This window comes from Argiope bruennichi, chromosome 1, assembly GCF_947563725.1.
Source record: "Argiope bruennichi chromosome 1, qqArgBrue1.1, whole genome shotgun sequence".
Taxonomy (NCBI): Eukaryota; Metazoa; Arthropoda; class Arachnida; order Araneae; family Araneidae; genus Argiope; species Argiope bruennichi.
In genome coordinates this window covers 88,042,409-88,065,859 of record NC_079151.1, presented here as the reverse complement: position 1 = coordinate 88,065,859, position 23,451 = coordinate 88,042,409, and the positions used below count along the sequence as shown (strand labels likewise).

General features: G+C 30.0%; 1 long non-coding RNA gene across 1 annotated transcript in view; it reads right to left on the bottom strand.

The window, feature by feature from the left end:
• The window catches only part of LOC129978290 (uncharacterized), a 252,882-nt gene extending 229,968 nt beyond the window's left edge, over window positions 1-22,914 (bottom strand). The window contains exon 1 of the long non-coding RNA XR_008785224.1: window positions 22,757-22,914. This is a non-coding gene — a long non-coding RNA (uncharacterized LOC129978290). The remainder of the gene's footprint in view (window positions 1-22,756) is intronic.
• Between the last annotated feature and the right edge of the window lie 537 nt (window positions 22,915-23,451).

The following is a 23,451-nucleotide window of genomic DNA, read 5'->3' as shown; positions in this document are numbered from 1 at the left end:
CTTACTCATTGTCAGCTGAATCTGTTCGGATAATATTATACTTGTTGTTGTTCTTGGTTTATGGGATTTATTTTATAGCAGTTCTGTAAGCAATAAATGCGTCAGAAAACCCAGTTTTTTTAGAATATTTCTATCTAAACTTCATGTTTTTATGATTTTTGTGCCGATATTTTTGAGTAAAAAATCATTTATCATTACAGTTGAATGAATGAAAAGAATGATATTAAATCATTGTATAACTATTTACAGAGAAATAAAAGTTCGGAGTAATAATGGATGTTACACAATACTGTAATATTCATTCATTAATCAAAAATATCGTTAAACTTTTTTACAAAAAAAAAGATTTTCTAAGAAAGAGAAAATTTAAACAGTTTCAAAAGTTTCTTTTTTTTTCTTGCTCATTTTATAATGAATTTTTGATGTTGCATAACAATTTTTAGAAGTTGCTTTTGTTTTAAAATATATCATTAGAAATAAGGAATTGATAATTTTAAAAAAAAATGGATTAAAATATTGCTACTAAAAGTAAATATTTACCATAAGATGATCATCCCCCGGGAGGGCACCTCGAATTTCGGGTGAGATGCTTCCGGCATGGTGGTTGGATCTCGCCACCCTGGAGGGTACACTAATAGGTGGGGGATCTGACTCCTCCCATCGATGACGAGACGTACTTCCTTCGGGGAGGGTTGTACCGTGGCCGGTGACGGCCCTTAGGACTCAACCACAGTTCCCGCCAATGTTGCTGTTGCGGCGGTCCGGTCAATCAGCTTTTATGGTTTAAATCCGTGTGCCTTCGTGGCGGGTCGGAGAGTTAGATGGCTGTAATATATACATGCTACTGCATCTTTCTCATATGCCATTTATTATTTGCCATGACTAAATATCTCAACTAATTAGTCTAGAGTATTTCAAGTTGGTCATTGTTCTTAAGACTGGCAAATGTCTTTTTCAGTAGCTTCGGTTTTAATGTACGGGGACCGTTTTCTTTTCAACTCCTTGTAGACCATGACAAAAGACAAAAGTAGAGAACAAAATGAATTCATTATCAAAAGTTATGTATAAACAGACTTTTCATTATAATCTTCTTGAGATTTTGACATTTGCCATATCGAGGAATAGGTTTCTAATCCTCTAGTCGTAAAATGTCTCGTTGAGATGAGCCTCAAAGTTCCTTTGAAGCTCCTCTATAATCTAGAAGTTCCTTGATTTTCTTTTAGGGAAAGAATAAGGAGAATTTATAAACGTTACGATTTCTTTAAGATGGTCGACCACTTGCTGTCTGGGATGCAAACATTCTCCGTTTCTTTTGAAACATTTAACCAATTCGTTGAACAAGAAATTTTATTGCTACAAGCTTATGTCCTTGTCCCCCCTCCCCCTTCATCAAGATCGCAGTTTTAATCAGAATGGTTTTCATCTCTTTCCGGAATAAAGGAATTGGTTAAGAGGCAAAAGCTTCCAAGACAATAAATCTTCAAATGAACTTCAGATCCCATGTCTTATCACTGGGATTTCAGTCTCTAGCAATGTTCTTCGAAGAGGGAATCGAAAACCTAGTCCACCCAATTTGAGAAAAGCCCTGAATATTCACTGCTGTTTTGTTAAAAAGTGATCATATTTGTATATAACTTCTGTAAATAAATTTTAATCTCTATTCTCATTGTGTTTTTTTTTGGCCTATTGGAGATTGAACAAAAATGACCATCATATTTCGTCTGAAATTCGTTAGCACAACGAAAGTTGGCTCCCAAAATTGATAAGAACCAAAATGCTTATAATTGCATTTTTATTATTTAAATTCGTAAAATAGCGCAAACAAAATTGCGTTGTTTAATGTTTATAATAGAGTCTTAGTGGAAATAGTAATAAGGATGAAAAACACTTTCTTTAATTAGCATCAGAATTTTGTAGTTCTTTAAAGAATTGCATATAAATTAATATGTACCTTCTTTTGCGTGCCTTATTACAATGAATTTACTGTCTTTTAAGACTTAGTACAATAGATGAAACGTCTGGATTAAAGCTTGCTTGTTTTGACTTCTCAAACATGATAAAAAATATTCCACGATGAGACGAAGTAGAGGTTATAAAAAAACCAAAACAAGATTCCGTTGTACACTGTGCCAAAGAACAAGTAGTTGAGATAGAAACTTTATAAAAAAAAAGAGCAGTAATATGAAATGAAAAAGATAAACACAAAACTCAAATCTTTCCATTCGGTTTACCATAACATACTGAGTCATACAGAGGTATGTATTCCTGTTGGTTTTCTTTTTTGTTTGTCTTGTTCTGCGTGAAAAATTTTGTCTACAAAACAAATAAAAAAGTTCGAAATCCACAAGGGCTCAAAACTAAACAATACGTTGTCTTGAATAAGTAAATGCAACATGCTTGCATTTTCAAAAGGAAAAACTGAATTTATTCTGTTCTTTGAGAAATGAAGAGCAAGGGATCACTTTTTTATCCTTCTCCCGTTGTTTCAAATCGATGCGAGTCCATCTCCATACACAAGTCGATTTGTACGATTCGAACTCATTTCTTGAAAAAATGGCGTCTTTGAAAAAATGTACTCATATGTAAAAAAGGAAGATTTACTTTGCTGAAGAATATTCAAAGACGATACTTTATCATTAGATATATCCATGCAATACCTCCGTCAATAACGTCGCTAAAAAATGCGATATATTTCATGTATATATTTTATGAGATATATTTGATATAAAGTAATGGCAGTGCAAGTAATTCAAATAGATGTTTTTAAAGTTATTTCGTATATGATTAGCGTTTAAAATATAACTAATGATAGAGTTTTCTAATCGTTTTTCTTGTACGCGTCCGTAAAATTTTCCGTTTGGTAGGAGGATACAATTAGGTGTCAGCATGGTGGTATATTGAAAAGAATTGAGAATGCGTTTTGTATATTTCCCAGTTCAACATAATAACGTTTAGACGTCTTCTTTTTCTGACAGATTGGTTTCTGTCAAAATAGGAAGACATCTAAAATTGGGTGCAAATATACAATTTTGATGTGAAGTTAGACTCTAAATTTCGTAAGTCTAGCTTGCTGCTAACATACAAATAGATGGACGTGCGCATTGATGTAAATTTGTAATATTGCTTCCTTGAGAAAATAATAATTACACAGATGGTAAATATGTTGAACTAATGCCCAATGACCCTCGGCCTTGACGGCAAACTTGGTGTCGAATTGGATGATTTTGGGTACAAACATTTATGACCCAGAATATTCAAGAATCCTTGAGATAGCACCGTTAGGACCTGTCGTATGTTTTAGAACATTCGATACCCTGTCATGGAGTCTATAAAAATTCGAGAGGTGGAATCAATAGTTATTGAGTTGAACGAAGATGAGTATTTCAGCGAAATAGCTCCTTAAAGTGTTGATTTCTGACGAGTTCTCTGAGCGTTATGTTATGGTCTTTTACTACTTTCACGCTAGCGTTTTCCACAAATGCTCTTTTGTGTACGCTTCATCCTCGTTTTTGTGAATCATGTTTCCATGCAGAATAGAGCTCATTATTTGTTTTTGATTGTATTCAACTTTCACCGTTCACCCACTGAACCAGTTTTGAACTTTTTCATTGCAGTAAAGGAATTTCTCATTCAAATATTTTGTTTAAAATTTGGCATTAATCTACGATTTCAGTATAAAGACCATGTTCAAAATTTCATTTACCTGGCTCGTTCTGTTTTTCAGTTTCGTGTTTATAGACAAGATAACAGATATAATTTCTTTTTTAAAATATCTGGCTCTTGTAGATTTAAAATGTGGCGAATCGTCAAATTCTTGAAGTCAAATTTTTAAACAATGATATTAATATGTCACTGCACACAATGTGTATGAGAAATAAAAGAACGTAAACATTAAACAAGAAGCTTAGTCTCATCTTTGGCTTGATCTGTCTCATAAAATACTAATAAATTTGTTGAAGGGCTAACGAGAAAGATTTTGTAAAAAATAAATACTTCTAAAAGTCGACGGTAAGAATAAATGTAGCAATACTGGCACAAAAAGTAAATTAAAGATCATGCAATGGATTGCTAAAGCTATGAGGACTAAAAAAATACTCAGAAAAAATTCCAAGTAGTAGACGAATTTATTTTGTAGTTTGCTTAACTTCAACTTATATTATTTACATTTCCTTTTCTACAATTGTACCTGATTTTCTGCTGTGATATTTTCTTGGTGTCCTGAACTAAGCGACCCAAAAGAGCAATATATCAAGAAATGTGATAAACATTCCTAGTGGCATGTTTCATACAGTAGATGCTGATACAGAATGCCGTATGCAATCCACGAGAACAGTGGTTACGGTGAAAGAAAATTATGTCCCAAGTGACGAAGTGAATTAGTTAAATAAAGTGTTATGTTATGCAGATATTTTATCTTTGTTTGTCATTTGCCCTTTGCAACCTTTGAGGGAAATAAATTTGTATATAGCGGCATTTCTTAAAAATTTCTTCTTCTTTCTCTTCTTTTTTTCCTCCATCTGTCAGTTTACTGCATATTTTTAACATAACAGTGAATGTACTTACTTACATTCGCTGTTATGTTACATTGTTATTTGCGATTTGTGACGAGGCCGTATTTACCCTATTGGCTAATTTAAAAATTAATTTTTTCCCGAAATGATTCCTCTTTTTCTTATAAACTCACCGACATATTTGTAATGACAGATCACCCTACAAAAGAATCTAAGTAGTGTGTATTTTAAAAAATCCTAAATTAATATAAATCCTATATGAATGCAAAAACAGACGAATTTGACGGCCAGCTGTTCATTCACCATATTAATATTACTAGTTTAGCCATGCGAACCAACTTAGTAGAACAACATTTCATCAATCAAAAGAAAATTTTATTTTAAATATGTTTGCACAATAATTTTAAAACATTGTAAATGGCAAGCTATGTTCGCGAACTGACGAAATCAATTAGCAATAAAATTGGCGAAATCGCTCTAATTGCTGAAGCTGGTTCCCGTGTCAAAGTTTTACTAAGCGATATCTGTATGGTGGCGGGTGACCATTGATGACATATTTAGGAGTCATATACGCTGTGATGAAAAAAAATTGGCGTAATGCGCACAGTGTTTGTAGCCGGAGAACTCTGTTAAGATTTTTCTCCGTATGCAATAAAATTAAGTAATGTTTTTGAAATATATATCGAGAAGGGAGCAGGTTACCATTGCTTACTGATTTAGAGATCATAGGCACTCATACAAAACAAAAATCAGATAAATTATTTTAGGAACAGCTTTTTTTTCTTCATTTTTTTAAAATATATAATGATGTTGGTATGGTGTGAAAGTTTCGAATATGAGATACCAGTACATGTTTCATCAGCAACATCTGAAATTTTACAGTTGAGTGAACCTAGATTATCCGTAACTTCAGAGAAGGCATTAATATATTAATGCTTCAAAAATTTATTTAAACTGATTAAAAATATTAAAAAAGGTAAAATCATAATAAACTTGTAAGCAAAAACCTTTTTGTAACGCTTTAATCTTATTTTAACGCTTTTTTCTATTTTTAACGCTAATTTTAACGCTTTTAAAAAAATTTTAACGCAATATCATTAACAAATTTAAGTTTAATGAATTCTTACATTGTCGATATGATTCTTGAAACCGCGATGTCATCGTATATATAGAAAAGGGGAGAAATTTTTGCACTTAAGGAACAAGTCAGTTGTTAATCAACCAAGTGGATCAGCCAAAATGAGAGGCATGACACGGAGAACAATGCGCCAACAACTTTCTAACGACACGGTCGATTCGACGGAAGAAGTATCGGAAGAGATAAGTTGAGAAGGTATCGACATCTAAAAAGATTGCATCGATTTCCGTTTGGGATGTAAAAAAGCAGACATGCTAGAAGGTAAAAGAAAACTGAAAAAAAAAGAAGAAAATAATCATTACGTTTCCCGGGAAAAGACGAGCGTGCTCAAGAATTTGAGAAACATTGCGATTCTGATGGAAATAAATGTAAGCACCTGGATAGATCAGAATAGTCCTTAATTTTTTTAAAAAATTTGCTAAAGCAAAATCAAAGAAATACCTCTCAGTAAAATAAAATATTTTTATTTAAAAAAAAATTTGCTGAAAAAGATTTTAAAGGATTAGCAACTGGTTAAAGCAATAATTATTACATTTAATAGATCAATCTCATTTTAACTTACAAATGCATGTTTTTTTCTTGTAAATGAAGCATACAAAAAAAGTATTGTACTCGTCAAAAAAATTCGAAGTATGGATTTTTCCGAATTTTCACACTGCAGACCTTCCTGAATAAAAAGAATAAATAATGTTTTGGAATCCTGACTGCCTTTGTTTACAATAACTCAAAACAAATTTGAGCCAGATGGATAAAACTTGGAATACGTTTACACTAAATTTGTAGATTTATATCAAATTTCGTCTGTCTGTATCTGAGTAACAGTGAACTCAATAATTATAAACCATAAAGAGCTAAGTAAGTAAAATGTGAATTACAAATTTAGTAATTAAAATGTAGTTTATAATGTAAAATCTAAAAGAAAGATGTAAAGGTAACAATAAAGATCAGAATCCTTATCCTACATTTTAAATTTATATCTATCGCAAAAGAAATTATTCAAATTACTTCAAAAAATTTACAATTAGAAGTTGCCCAGATGACTCAAAAAGACAAGAAGCTAGGTAAATGTAATTTGGCATATGAATTGATACTAAAATTGTTAATCTGTATCTAATTTATCACCAAACTGTCAACCGGAAAACTTCTAAAATGCATATCTTTCTACATTGTATGAAAAGTATAAACATAAAAAGCAGTTTAATATGCAAATATAAGAGAAATTTAAAGAGACAACATTCCTGTCAATTTGTGTTTATCAACCTTGTTAAACCGACGAATACACAGTGGCGAATTTCCACCGCGTGCGGAGAAACTGGGCAGTTACTTATGGCCGCTAGGCTGAAGTAGATTATAGACAGTTCAATTTTTAAAAAATGTTAGCCTATTGTGTGATCATGTAAATAATATGTAAAAATCATTAAAATAAATGTGTAAAAAACATATATAAATGTGAGAAAATGAAAATTTTATGAATTATAAAATATTAGACTAGAATGTGTGTTTATGTTGAATTATTTACATCATTATCAAATAAATTAATGCATTAAAAATTATTTTCAGAAATATTTTGGAAATATTAATTATTCATGAATTGGTTGCATTATTTTTTTACTTGAGAGATTCTGAAAAATATTAGCTTTCAATTTATATCTGTTTGAAATTTATTTTATTTTCATAATCTTATGTATGATATATTATCGAACAAAAGCTTATATTTAGAAATAAAACAATTATTTTATAATAATTATAATTTATTTTCTAAGAATTTTATTGCTTCAATTTTTATTAAATAATTACAATGAATTTATTGCTTTATATTACAATAATTTTTTATAAATAATTTGTATAGGTAATCAATACATTTTTAAATAAAAAAATTTACAATCAGAAAATAATACTAACGTATGTATTTTCATTAAGTTACAGAGGTAAAAGCAAACACGAAAACATAACCTTAATACCTTCATTAACTTAAAAATGTGTCGTAATGTAAAACTAAATTGTCCATTTACTAAAACCGGAGCAGCTACAAAAGGCTTATTCCTTCAATGGAAAACACACAAAAAAACTTTACTCTAGAAACCACACATTAATGTATTTTACAATAACCTGAAAAAGAATGGAAGCTTTGAGAATATCTTACAGTATAAAAACTGCATTTCATTTTAGATAATGCCCGATCAACATTTGACCATGAAGCGTCAAGAAAGTTTTTTTTTTTTTTTTTCGTCTCTCTCCCAAGTCCTATTTTAAACAATGCGCTAAAAGAAGAAATGCAAGAGCAGTATAGAAACAACTCAACCTAGCAGGAGGGCGAACTATTTCACCAGCACATGTTCCTTCGATAAAAAACGAAACATAAAAAACTGTGGTGAAAAAAATTGGCACTCAGCATAAAATATTATTTTTTTTTTCTCAATCTTCTGAACCTTGTGAGTTTTCACTTAGATTGTATCTGTACGCGTTGGAACAAAAGGCGCAGTTTATTTAGCAAATAAGAAAAGCACAGAACACAGGTTAATGGATTCCGTTGTCTTTTCGTATTTGCTTTGTTTCGTTTTTGTGTGTGTTAATTTCATTTTCGAATTGAAAATTCCTGTTTTGTTTGATTTTGACCATAAGTTATGAATGCATTATGCAAAATTCCATTTTAGAACTTTGAATGATTGTTCGAATTGTTTTCCTTTCTCACTGGTTAAAAAAAAAAGAACAAGACACAATAATTTTGCTTAGGGATGGTTTGCGTTTTTTCTTTGCAGAAAATTTTTCGTTTTTTATAAAAAAAGATGATATTGTATCAAATTCTGTTAATAATTAAATTCGTTGAAAAACTTCTACATAATGCGTAGAAATAAACTACTTGGTGAAAGATTTTATTGAATTAATAATACAACATTGATAAATCATTGTAGTTTTTTTTTTTTCACCAAGCTGAAATTTCATTCGAAATCCGTAGTTTTATTCGTTAAACAATCTCACCCGCATGAATATATAGAGTGTTCATTAATTATTGTCGGGGTTTCCGTACCTCATAACTTTCAAATAAAAAATATTACACAAAAACCGATTACGTATTCGTAAATTACAACTCAAAGAATTTTACGTGGCAACAATGCGATCTTAGCGCATTTGCAGTCTGGGTAGTTATGACGTCATAAATAAAAATGGCGACCGTGCAAGAAAAAGCAATGTGTGTATTGTGGTTTTTCGAAACTAAATCAGTCATAACTACTCAACGCCGCTTCAGGACCACGTACAAGAAAGATCCTCCTTCGGATAATTCTATCAGACGCTGGTTAACACAATTTCAGGAAACTGGTAGCGTTCTACACCGAAAGGGAGCATGAAGACCGAGCGCATACGACGATATGGAACGTTCTCCATAACCGCCTTCAACTGAATGCCTACAAAGTGCAAATTGTGCAAGCTTTACATTTTAATATCATTAATAAAATTCTTTGAGTTGTAATTTACGAATATGTAATCGGTTTTTGCGTAATATTTTTTATTCGAAAGTTATGAGGTACGGAAACCCCGACAATAATTAATGAACACCCTATATATATATATATATATATTTGCTAAACTGGCTTATTAAAGGAGCCTATAAATAATAAATACTGTACGCGAGTGTTTTCATCTTTATGAGAAACAGAAGTACGAACTTTAACTTAGCAGCAAAATGAACTTTCATTCTTCCTGTATTAAATTGAAGAGATTCTTCAGAAATAATTGCAATCCTTTCGGTTCCATTACTATATAGCAGATTTTTTTTCAACTTTTAAAGCATGTTGCATCTTTCACTGTCCATCCTTTCTATTTGTACGATAACTCCATATTTCCATCTTGACTCTAGAAATTGTACCTTTCTATCGCGTTCAAAACACTAATTGCACATAACTGATTGCACACAAAGCTTTGACAAATAAAATTGATAACCATGCTATTATGATGTAATTTAACCCTCTACAATCAATGGTTAGACGTTAGATAACGACATGGTTTCATCGCCGGACTCACGAAATGATTACCAACCTTTAAAAAATTCAGCAAACGGATGGAAACTTAAATAGCTGCAAAAACGAAATTTAATTTGCGAAACAGTTAATTTTCTTTTCGTAAGATGGCAACTGAAATGTTATTGCTTGCCACATTTTGAGAGCTATTTGTTGCAAGAAATCATATCGTAACTATAAGATATTTTGACTGAAGAAGAGTTATAGCTCCTTATTATTATTATTATAATTCTGGACATCTAGCCTTTTTTTGCAACACATATGCTAAAAATTTCCTGCACTGGGGATAAGTTGTACTTCATTAAACATACAGAATGCTGATAATAATAGCCGTATTCGTCTGTCAGTAAATTTGTCTGCTAAACAGAATTAATTGAAATTATCTTTTAGGAAAATTTTGCCCATTCTAAGAATTTCAGTCTGAAAGTCTTCGTCCAATCGCAATCCATATATTTAAAAAAATAAATAAGACAAAGAACTAGTCATCAAGGCCCACTTTCATTGGTTCAATTTCATCAATTTTTGGTTCATATGAAATCCTGCGATCTTTAAATATATCATAAATGGTTGACTACCCTCCTGCTTACTTCATTTTTGAGCGAAATTTTGTACTTTGTTGTCCGTCTACGAATCTGAAAAAACTGCGATATAGTTCTTTGACCAAAACTGGTACAGCAATAACCACTATACCAATTTCGAAAATTTATGCTTCATGTAAATTTTCTTCATCCCTAAATACGCCATCAATGGTTTTTTTCCCCTTCCACTTCATTTCGAGGAATGTTGCCAGATAAAAATTTGTCATATCCTCTATCACAGCAACTGGATCAATTTCGCCAATTTTCGTCGCCAATTAATATTGTCGGTTAGAAGTATATGTATCCAATAAGAATTATCTAATAGTTCTTGCTTCTTTCTCCTATTCAAATTCTTCAATCCGATCTTCCCTTAACACACTGAACTCTTAAAGGCACTAATTTTGTTTCCTTTTCTTTAATAAAAAAATTAATTAGATTTAAAGATTGATCTTGAGCTTCTTTTATTATATCTAATTACAAATAGAGAGGTGTGAAGCATATATACTAAAACTTTTATTTATGAAAGGATGACGCTTTCTTAAAACCATTAATGCAAAACATTTTTTTTTCTAGTTAAGATAAATAAACATTTTAAATGACAGAATCAAAGAATTCCGCTTAATAACAGAAAATATTTTTCATTCCAAATGTTGATCCTATCGGTGAAGTTCTTTATTCAAAAATTCTTAACTTAAAGACTTGCTCGAATCAAAACAGGGAACTATGCAACACAAAACTCAAACTACTCAGCCAAATACGGGCGGCGTCTCATTTAAAAAGAATTTTCTTCCTTTTCATGAAAGCAAAATACCTAAATAAATATTTAATTCCACTTCTGAAAAACGGCTAAAAGACGGGAAGAATAATAATAGCCAAAAAAAGAAGAAGATAGTGGAAGATCTTTTAGGAAAGTGAAGTAATTCTTTCTCCGCCGTTTACATAAATCGCAAATAAATCCGACCCAATCCGTCTTCCTTTGAAGAAAAGGGCAACGAATTCTCCAGTGGATGTTGCTCGGGACTTCAAATCACATGACTTTCCTTCACACTGACTGAGTCGTTTCATTTGCAGTGGATGCACTCCCATTTGCGATCATAATGAGATGGGTGGAGGCGAGGAAATGATTCCGAAAGGTGGGTGGGGGGAATAAACCTAAACGGATTTAGCATAACACTGCTTTTTTCTCTTCGTCATTTCTTCGATATCGTTTAATTCATTATAAAATGCTGCCGCAATTCTTTTTTTTTTCAAAAGGTGAATTTCCTTTATCATTTGCTTTTTTTTTTTTTTTTTTTTTGAATTAAAGAAATGGAATGATTAGTTTTGAGTTCTTTTGAGATGGAAATGAAAATTCATGAGAAATCATTTATTTTATTTTTGATGTTTAATTTCACATAAGAAATTTTTAATTTATTTAATATGATTCGTTTTTTTCATTTTATTTTATATGTCTTTTTATGGTTCATTGAAAATCATTGCAAAGAAAAATCAAATGCAATAGAGTTGAATTTAAATTTAATGAATTTTTCTTAAGAAAACAAAGGATGTTGTAAAAAATCATTGCATTTCACAAAAAAGTATTTTAATTTAGTATAACTAAATGAAAGCTTGGCATAACACATTTTGCTTGGTTTTAGTCTGTAATGTTAATGCTTCAGTTGGAAACAGAATGGGGCTGTTGGAAATGTCTTTAGAAAATATTAAACATGATTTTCGAATTTTCCATAACAAGTAAAAGAAAAAGTATTTAATTCAGGTCATAGATAGGATTGGAAATTTTATAATGTGAACTGTATAATAATAATTAAGGACTACTATTATATAGATACTATTTTAAAATATTTGTAATCTCAAAAGGCGTTGTGTACACCCTGTTTCCATCGACGTAGAATGCAAGGAACCGTATTATTTCTATTAATGATTTCTACGAAACACTTAATCATTTTAATAGTCTGATAATAGTTTATTATGCACAACTTGGTTTTTACGATGTAGAATACTTGAGGCTGTACCATTTCTGTAAATGGTTAATTTGGAGCATTCTGTAGCTTAAATAATCTCTGGATGAGGTAGCAATGTGCAACTAGTTCCTAACGATGTTCAATACCTGAGGCAGTCCATTTCTACTGATAATTCATATGGAGCATTCTATAGCTTTAACAACTTCTGAAACAGTTTGGTTAACACTCGTGACTGATTCTTTTTCTCGCTGGCAGAGACTTGTCCTACTCGGATATTAAACTCCTGTGATTCTGATTTGATTAAAAAGAAAAAGGAATAACTTAATGACACACAACGAATTATTTCAGATATTCATATTAAGATAGACCATGGTATTGTTTCAAATAATCTATGGTTTCCTTATCACCGGAAACAAATTGCAAACAAGTACTACACTGAAGAACTATAAACGTTTCAGCATAATTCCAATAATAAATTAATCTGTCAACTGTAATTATATAATTATTACAATTAAATACCTTATATTCGCATTATGCAGAAATGTCAGATTTTTGTTGGAATAGAGATCCTAACACAGGGCCTTCTAATCGCAAATCTAATTCTGATGCAGGACCCTATTGGATTGAAAAAAATGTTTAAATAAACTAGAAAAAACGAAATGGAATTAGGATTTTCCAGACAGCTTGATTTTATAAGTGGCATACTTAAAAGTGAGTGTAAAACTTAAGGTGCCACTAGCGACAGCATTCTATGTATAAATACAATCAAACCTCGCCTAAAAAGCACCTCGCATAAGAACAAAACAAAATATTAAAAAATGACACGAGTCATGAGCGATGTTTCGCAGAATGAATGTCGAGGAGACAAGGTGATATCGCAATGTTGAATTGGCCTGTATTAGTTTGTGTTGAGCGCTTGTTTGAAGAGTATCATTATATCTACATGGAAAAAGTTTTTAACCGGATAGCGTAGTCGAACGCGACGTCGAGGGGTTTAAAAAAAAGCCTGAGAAACCTCGATGGATGAGATTTTGTCTCTGACCTAGATCATGGGTCTAGAGGAGGATAGCAACAACATCGACCAGCTGGTAAAAGAACATAGCCAGAACTACGGAAGAACTTATGAAGCTACATTGTATATCACATAAAAAAAGCTATGGAAAAGATTTGGTCAGAAAAAGAAGATGCAAGAGCAACAACGTTTCAGCAAAATAATGAAAATATTGAATACATAAAAAATCATTGCATTATATGTTGAATAGTATCACCCTGATAAAACAGTAGCTATACGAGCTTAAAAATTGATTATGCTTGTTTAAGTTTGCCAGTATTTGAAGCATAACTATCTTTAGACAATTGTTTTGTACAAAAAAAAATATGCATTATTATATAAGTATAAAATTAAAATAAAATTAAAAAATAAAAATTTGTTTGGTCATTTTTTTCCGAACTGAGCGTATTGTTCTATTTTCGCTTAACAAGCGTTTAACAGTATGAATAAGATCAGGAGATGAATTATGCCCGTTAAACGAGGTTCCAGTGTAATTTTTTAAAGCATTTTTTTTTTTTTTTTTTTTTTACAAAATGTGTGATTTTTATTCATTTTGAATAACAAATGAAGCATTAATAACTAAAAACAAAAGAAAAATTCAGTTTATAATAATTATGTAGCAAACTAAATGTTTAGCAGCAGATTTAAAATTCTGACTTCTCTGTTTATTTTAAATAGAATTTTTTTTATCTCAGTATTATGTTTATTCTGTATATTCAGTTATTTTCATTATTGCATTTTGTATTTTTATCTTATTGCATCATCATTGTATTGTATTTGCTTCAACCTTTTAATTCATATTTATTTGCATTCATTATTATCTTTCTCTTATTTTGCAGTGTGTTATTGTCTTTTTTTATTTTGTATTACGCAAAAATATTTTATTGTATTTTTTCAGATATATTTATTATTGGTTGAATTACATATCTTTCAACTGAGTCAATGATTTTAAATATTTTTATTCTTTATTGCGATAATGATGCAATAAAGAATAAGAAAAAAAAAGACGCGGTTTATAATAAAGAATCGGAAATTGAAAAAATTAATACTTTTTACGATATTGAAGTATGATATGTAGATATTTCCATTAATATCAGTACATAACGGAATATTTTTTCAAACAAACAAATTAATTGCGCTGGAAATTTTTTTATGTTAGTAAAAGTTTTAACTGGTAAACATAGATTTATATGATTTAAATGATAAAAGAATCTGAATAATAAAGTTAAAATATAAAACGAACTTTTTACACATGGTTTTATTTTTTTTAAATGCAATAAAACTTTAAAAAAAAGAGCTTTATCTTTAAATTAAGAGCATTTGTATGAAATGAAAAATATTAGCTAATAATTAAATATAAAATTAACAGTCAAATAAAACTCATCTAAATTCTTCTTTAAATAATATTAATATGTTTTATTTTTTTAAAATATCAAATTTACATTGAAAAATAAAATAAGAGAATCATTATAATTTGATTAGTTTTTTTTTAATTCTAGTTCCCTGATTTTGATAAAAGTTTAACACGTAGGTTGCATATTTCTTATAGATGACGATTCTCAGATGGCAGTCATCGATTTTCTTCAATTTATATAACTTTCTAAGTTTAGCTTGTATTTAATAAAAGGATGTTTTATAATTAGAAATATTTTTGCGTATTTGTGTATTTGTATGCAGGGTGATTTAAAATCCAACGCAAAAAATGTTAGTGGAGGTAAAATGTAAAAACCATATCACAAAGAAATGTATCACAGGAAATATTATCCGAATCAACTAAGGGACTCACAAAGACTCGAAAATGGCAAACCAGTGCAAAATGTAGAGTCTTTCTTCGATAATAAGTTACACTTGTATGATATGTGCATTCAGTATTCTGCAGAATAATCAGTGTTCATTCAAGTACCAATACAAATTCGCAAAATTTTGATAATATAGTTTGCATCTATTTAGGTCCTATCCGTATAAAATCATGCCCTAGTTTTTTTATTGCCTTCAAATAATTCATAAACAAAGTGCATGTCCATTATCAGCATTTGGTTGTTGTTATTTTTGTGTTTTCGCATGCAATCGAAATTTAAAATAAAATGCGTTGAAATCCAACTCCAGTGCCTTCTAATTAATCTACATACGTTTCTCCTCAAAGTTCCCGATGCGCTTTTGGCATCTCTTTTGTCTTTGCTATCTCCTGTAACAATTTAAACAGTAGATTTTGAATCCCCCTGTGTATACATTTCATTTCTTTCTTTTTTTTACATGAACACGCTTATGTATAAGTATACACACATGTTTCAAAGAAGTCGATTCGGAAAACAATAAAAAAACTAATCGCTTCAGAAAAAGAGAATATTTTCTTATAATTAATAACAAGAGTATTAAAATTAAAAATATTTTAAATTCGTGAAAAAAATTCTCTAAACTTCTGCGAACATTGAATTTACCTAATTTTAAATTTTGTCGTTAAATGTGAAATAGAAATCTAACTAAATCGATAGCGGATGCAGAAAATTGAATTCTAGCGAGGTAATTAATTTTTATTCGGTACGATAACCCGTTTTAATGATGTTCGTAGATGGCAACATTATGCACGATTAGAATCAGATCCGCCATCATTATTGACCAATTCCTGAATACACAAACCTCAGATCACGCAAATCCTGTGCCAAGCACAACTGAATATGCGCAGTTTATCGAACGATAATCTTCGTTCCAATAATATGATATTTTTATTGAAAAAAAATGTACAAGTCTATTTTTTGTTTCTATGCTTTGTTTTAAGTTGTCGATCAAATTATGTAATTTGAAAATCGATAACTTCTTTGAGTTAATTGTTGTACCTCATAACAAGATCGATAAAGTAAGCAATTTTTCGTGAGTGAAAATAATCCTATAAATTATTGTGTTGGATTGGATTGTGTAGGATCATTGTGTAGGATTTTTCTATCGATTTCTAATATATAATACACTAAATTTACTTTAGAACACATTGTTTGTTTAAAATGCAAGTTAGAAAAAAATTAAAGCATCAAATACATTATAACATACGAGATCAACTTGCTCATTTAGATCTTTTTTTTTTTTCTTTTTTTTTTGCAAAGTTACCCACGTAGCTTGACATCAGTTCGGACAACAAATATTTAATTACCCAACAAGTAATTAAATAAATTAGGATGAAAAAAATTTCAAAATCGATTACAGTTAAAAATTTACATGAGTTTAATAGTACAATTATTTATTTAATAGTTTATTAAAAATTAATTTTCCTTTTTTCATAACTTCTTTCCATCAATTCTGTTTCTTATTGATTTAGTATGAATGAATCATTCGATGTCGATTTCGTTAAATGATATAATAAGCATGTAATATCAAAAAATTTGTAACAAGAATTTCTAATACAAATTCCCGAGATCGGAATTCAAATCACGTGATTTAAATGGGGATCGCTTCTCTCAAGATTTCCACTATTTTACCGTAGAATAAAAAAAAACAATCATTAAAAAATAGTATTTATTGATTCGCTTATTGATTTTCATTCTTTTTTTTTCGTTACTTTTTTGTTGTGTATTCGTTATGTGCTGTTTTTGTTAGACCCCTTTGCTCCAGAGATTCTCTAGAAAATTTGTTCATAAAGTATATGTTATTCTAAAAAAATATTGAAAAATAAAAAATGCAAAATGCATTCATGCATTTACTGCTACTAATGTAATAATAATAACTTCATAAGTAAATAGATTATTAAAAAATTTTCAGAATTATTATTTTCGATTAAAAATAATTTTATAGATTCATTATATCTCTCTCTTTCTACTGTCTCTTCCTCATGAATTCTGTTTTGTCAGCTTCTCCTTTAACAACTGCAATCTATTTAAAGCAAACCAATTTATCGAAAATTTTCTCACTTTCTGACATTCACCCAGAAAAAAATGTGACATTATTTATAAGAATAATAAATTTTCTTTTAATCTTTTTCAAAAAAACTGAAAAAGAATTTTTTTTTTAGAAGGAAGAAAGTTTGATGAATTAAAGTGTTTTCACAAAATAGAAGAATTGATTCGTTGCAAAATCTTGCTTCCGGATCAGAAAATTGCGGTTAAAAATTTGATTTGCCCATAGATACGGTATTCATATTACAATTAATGCGATTAATCGGTTATTATTAATTATAATGTTACTAACCGGTTAATATTAATAATATAATTAACTGGTTATTATTAATAATATTAATTCCGATTTAAACTTTGATTTCCCAGTGGATATGGTATATGTGTTATGGTTAATATGATTAATCAGTTATTATTATTAATAATATAACTAACCATTTAACATTAATATTATAATTAACCGGTTATTATTCATAATAACTAAACTAAACTCAGTGGCACGACAGCTCAATGTGGCCTAAGCAGATATGGGTCAAGGCCTAACGTGCCCATATCTGCTTTCTTGACCGAGGGCCCTGGGGTGAGAAGCATATGTCCCGGTTAGGTGGTCAGCCTAACTCGGAATTATTAATAATAATGTTAGTAATTATTAAATATAATGCTATTAATTAGTATTAATAAACTAATCACATTAACCGTAATGCATATAGAAAAATGTTACTTGTAAACTGTGATGACAGAGAACATATGAGCGACAATTAAATGAGATAGACACCTTAAGTCAGAAAAAATAAGCATTTCATGGATTCATCTACTTACAAAAAATGTATAGTCAACAATAGCTGATGCACACTAACAAATATCTTAAATATTTCGAATATACATCCAGCTGTATCTGCCAATATATTTTGAATATACATCCAGCTGTATCTGCCAATATATTTCGAATATACATCCAGCTGCATCTGCCAATGTCCACCAAATTTTCTTCAGACTCAATATATCACGCTTTTAATGTGTCTCCAGAGAAATAAATCATTATCAAATCTATTGAAGCAACAGATCCAACTATAAGAACTAACAGGGCATCGATGCAATTTATTAATCAAGGCTACTTCTAAAGTACACAGACGCTCCAACCTGTAGTAGCTCCATTTGTGGACAAAGTTCTGGAGAAACGTTAAAAAAAACAGATTCTGGAAGGATATCTAAAGAAAAGACAAATACAGTCGATTACAAAGGATGTACAATGCCCTTCTAAATTCCTGAGCACTGTACCAGTCCAAAAATGAGTGGGGAATATAACGAAATATATGTATGTAATCTCAAACCCTGTGGATTGTCATGCACCGAATGGTAAAATTTTGTGGCTGTAAATAAAATTGAAGAAATAATTATAATTTTAAAACCAGACGTCTGGCCAAATCATCACTATTTCCTCCAAAATCATTACCACATAAATTTTATAACAAAACATGTCATTTAGATCCCTTTAACCACTTACGGTGATAAGAAATTCACAAGTGTGCTTGCCCAAACAGGTCCACTGAGACCACACAAGTATTCGTTACTTTATAGATATCGGAAAAAGATTTATTATCTTCTAAATGAATTAATTTTGGATCGAAGATTTCACGCATGTAAACAGTATTCTGTCGAACAATCTCAATCGAAGGGTCACAAACATCATTTTTACTTCTGTGACAATTGCCTGCTGACGTGTGTAGCACGTCTTTGTGACAAAAGCATTTCGACATGCGTTGCACGTCTTCCCACCGCAACTGGTTAACCTGTATTTACATTTTTGCCAGAAATTTTGAAAAACACATGTTACAGCCTTGGATGTGTTAAAACTTTTTTGTTTTTTTTTAATCATCGTTTTGGTAAACAGCTTTTGAATTGAAGTCTGTATTTCAACTATATATGCACTTGAAATAAGTTCTACCGTAATTATCAAGTCCCTCCCTTTATATGATTTATATTACTGCAAAAAGTTTGTACATATCTGTAATTGTTGCTCTCACTAACGGTATTATGATTGGTACTGGAATTACATGACAACCAAAGGTGGCTCAAAATTGAGCAATGATGCAAAAAATATCTATCAAGAAATAGCAATTTAAAAAAAAAAAACTACTTTTCCCTTAAGTAGACTAAGATTTTTAATTTCAATACCGGATATATAATTTCTGACATTTCAAAAATTGTAAACAGCCAATATATGATATATATTTCTTGTAGTTTTGTCAACAGGAAATTAATATACGTTCAAAAACGAATCGTAAATAAAATGTGCAATACATCATCTGCAACGTTCATCAATCCTTGCATGCAATAATTGATACTTCTTTACAAAAATATTCATCTGAATAACATTTAAAAAAATTATCGACACATTTTTTTTTTCCCGAAGTGTGACCTCTAACAAAAGAAAAATGACTATCCAATAAACCAAATGTGTGCCCAGACAGCAAGAATCGAAACCAAAACTCATAAACCGTCGACGAAAGAAAAGAAAAAAGGAAAAGAAAATTGTGGAAATGAATGCAAACTTTGAAAGAGAGTGAAAAAAAAAGCAGGAATCAGTTTTTCGTTCTCCGAACCAGGGCTGTTCTAATTAAAGCTTTAGTGTATATAAATTGAAAGTGTGCTTTCATCTCTAGTCAATCAATCAATCAAACAGTTGTGTGAGTTGTATGCTTTCATAAGCTATTCGCAGGCCAACCTCGATCCTCGTTTCTCTTATTTGTCGATTTATTTCCTGCCTTATTTTCACGATTTTATTTTATTTTCGCCCTTGTTCGTTGATCATCATATAAAGGGAGCGAAAAATGTATCAAAGAATAGATTTTTATTATAAAATCGATTATTTTATGAATGAGCCGTTATTAATAACAATTCCATACCAATATTCGATTTTTTTTTTAAAAAATCATGTTTGTTATAGGTTATATAGTCTAGATAAATAAAATAAAAAAGGATAATGTAAACAAAAAATTTCAAATTTTATAACAAATCTCTAGTGTATCTATATGATTTCACTGGATTCTAGTAATTTGAAATTAGATTTTTTTCACAAAATTTTGGAACGGTTCTTTTCTAAAATATAAAATAACAAAACTGAAAGCAAAATCTGATGGAAAAACTTGAAATCGACAATTTTTCTTATATTGAAAATCGACTTTTCCTGTAATTCGAAAACAAAGGCATTTAGAATTCCGTTTTCTCTACAAAAGATTCACCTATAAAAACAGTTTATTACATAAAAAATAAGTTAAGATATGTTTAACTGGCGAAAACGAAAGTTTCCACACGGATATTTGAGTTACTTATTATCATTATTTAAGAACTCTTTAAGCTGAATTAACAATAGCAATAGACGTAGAAAGAAACATTCGTTTCACTAAAATGATAGACATGAACTTCTAAAACTTTAAATAAAAATATAATATGTGTTTTAAAACTGTATCCACATTTTGAATAAATCAAATATTTAATTAAAAAAAGTGGAAATCTCATATCTCAAATAAGTACTCATAAATATAAAAAAATTTCAGTCATAAAAATTGTCAAAATCGTTGATCGTTATTGTCGAGGCATTATTGGTAACACCATTTGATGTACTGCAGACGTCTCCAAAGATATCAGTAAAAGATTTTGGAGCATTAGCTTCTAAAGAACATCCTCACTGTGCCCTTTGTAGCTGATATTCAAATATAAACCTTAGATTTTAACTATCCCTATAAAAAGAAATCTATCGGATTGAGATCTGGTGCGTATGCATATTTTGAACTCCAAATAAACTCACGCCAATTAAAAAGTAAGCGTTTTGAAGCATTATTTTTAGAAGAATTCTCTCAATTCGCCCATTGGAACTGATCTTCAGCTATAAAATAAGCACCGTCATAAAAAGAAATTCACTGGATTGAGGTCTGGTTAGCAAAAAGGGAATTCACTGCTATGTTTTCACCTTAACTATCAGTTCATAAACATTTCATTAAAATAAATTCTTATATCGAGTCATGAAAATTTAATGCCATGAAACTGTAATCTATCTTAAACTGTAAAGTTCTGAAACTTCAGTGCATGTTAGTAGTAACTTTTGTAATATTTATTTCAATTTTGCAAACAATTTTCAAACATTCTGAATTATAAACTAAAGAGTTTTTCAATATAAAAATAAATATAATTAAATTTTTCATTAAAATATGAAGTCATGTTTTTTTAAAGGTTTTTACCATTGTAAAGATGAAGCACAGTCATGAAATTTTCAGTTCAATGCTTAATTTCTCCATAATTATATTGTTTTCTTTATTATTATGTCATCATAAATAGACATATCATTTATTATATGACTAAATATTTTGAGTTACATGCAACTTTTCAATAAAAAAAATCGCTAGACTCAATTGCAGGGATTTATAAGCTCAGATAAAAGAGACCATGTTTGTCTGCTAAATAAAACGATTTGCGACTTAAACTAAAACGGTCTAGAGTAATGTTTTGAAATTACTTTTTACTTGAAATTTAAGATTTCTTAATGAATAAACATGTTTTTAAAACAATAATCTTTCAAAGATATAATTAAAATCATATTATTTATCTTTTTTAAATCAAGTCTTCTAACGAAAATTCCAAGATTTTTTTGAATTATCGTTCTCACATTAAAATAATGCTTGAATAAATTGCTTGATAGATTTATAAAATTACTATTATTATACAAAAAAGAGTTATGAACATTTCCAGAAATCTCTCTCTTTCTCCCTCTCTCTGTCTCTCTCTCTTTCTCTCTCTCTCACTCACTCACTCTCCCGAATGGAAAAACGTGTTGTTCTTTTAAATTAGAATGTTCAATTAAAAGCAAAGCATTTGCGGCAATAAAAAAATTCCATATGGAAAATCTTGTATCTGGTTTATATGGGCAAATTAAAACTCGCAATTTAACAAAATAAAATTGGAGATTATTTAATTAATTCAAATTTCTTGCCACATGTTTTTTCTCAAAGCATAAGCGTTTGAAATTCTTTCGTGATTTTTAAAGCTGGCGCATTTAATTATGTAAAAATAAAAATAATTTTTTTATCTTATTATACAGTCACATATTCTATGCATTTCACCTAAATATCTGGTATCAAACAATATTGCAATAATCAGTCAAAATGCAAAAGTAACGAAAGCTGTCAATATTTAACAACTTTATTTGACAAACTAGGGTACCAAGACTTTAGTCGGAAAAGTCTTTTACATTTTTTACCTAATTCATTTAGTAATACATGCAATAAACATGCAAATATTAAAAATGAAATAAGCTGGAAAATATATATTAGAGGTTTTTCTTTAAAAAAATGTACAAAGAAAATGTTTCAATTATCTTTTCTTCTAAAATGAAAATATTCTAAGTGCTTTATTAAAATACACCATTAAAAACAAACTAACAACTAATTTTGGATGATTTCCAATAATATATAGTTTTAATGAAAAGCTTTATAGCAAAAGAAAATATTCGATAATGTCCATATACCGAACATTTCTGATATGTCCGAAAATATAAATATTTTTTTTAATAAAAAAGTTTTTGGAGCATAAAGCTAAAAAAGAAATTTAAAAATTTTTGAGTACTCACCAATGGGCCGTTATCGAGGAACGAGGTTCCTCTCTAATTCCTTGCAAAGAACAAAGTTTGATTCGGGACACCATAGAAAAAATTCGAACCCTGTTGGGTTTTACACACACCCTGCAGGGGTATTCCCACACACACAATGCCCGATCCGAAGTGGCTGGGCTGAGATCTCTGTTACATGTTGCAGCTGATTGCAAGGGTAATTGTTTAGGTCTAAATCCCCGGCCTGGCCGCAGCTACTGTTGTTTCCCGCACTTGGCAACCGAGGACTTCTGCGCGGACACACCACTCGCCCCAGGAAACGATGGTGCTGCCCTCTCTTGGGAGTACTTCAAGTTAGATTTGGCGTCGAATCAGAAAAGAACCATTGTTTAGTTTGATTTGAATGAGAAATAAGACAAAAAGAAGAGTCAAAATAAAGAGTCAAAAGACAAAAAAATATATATAATCAGAGTCAAAGACGTAAAAAACAAGTGAGAAAGATTATTACTTTCAGCTGACTTTTAAAAATTGTCTTTTTCTTACAAAATAATTGATGCAATACCGTGTAACCACTCTTTAAAACGTTTTCAAGGGATGGATTAATAGTGAATAACACATATTAAGAAAACACTTACGTAATTTAAAATGTTTTGTAAATCAGAGGAAACTAATAAAAAACATCGTAAATGACAAAAAAGCATTAAATAAAAAAAAAT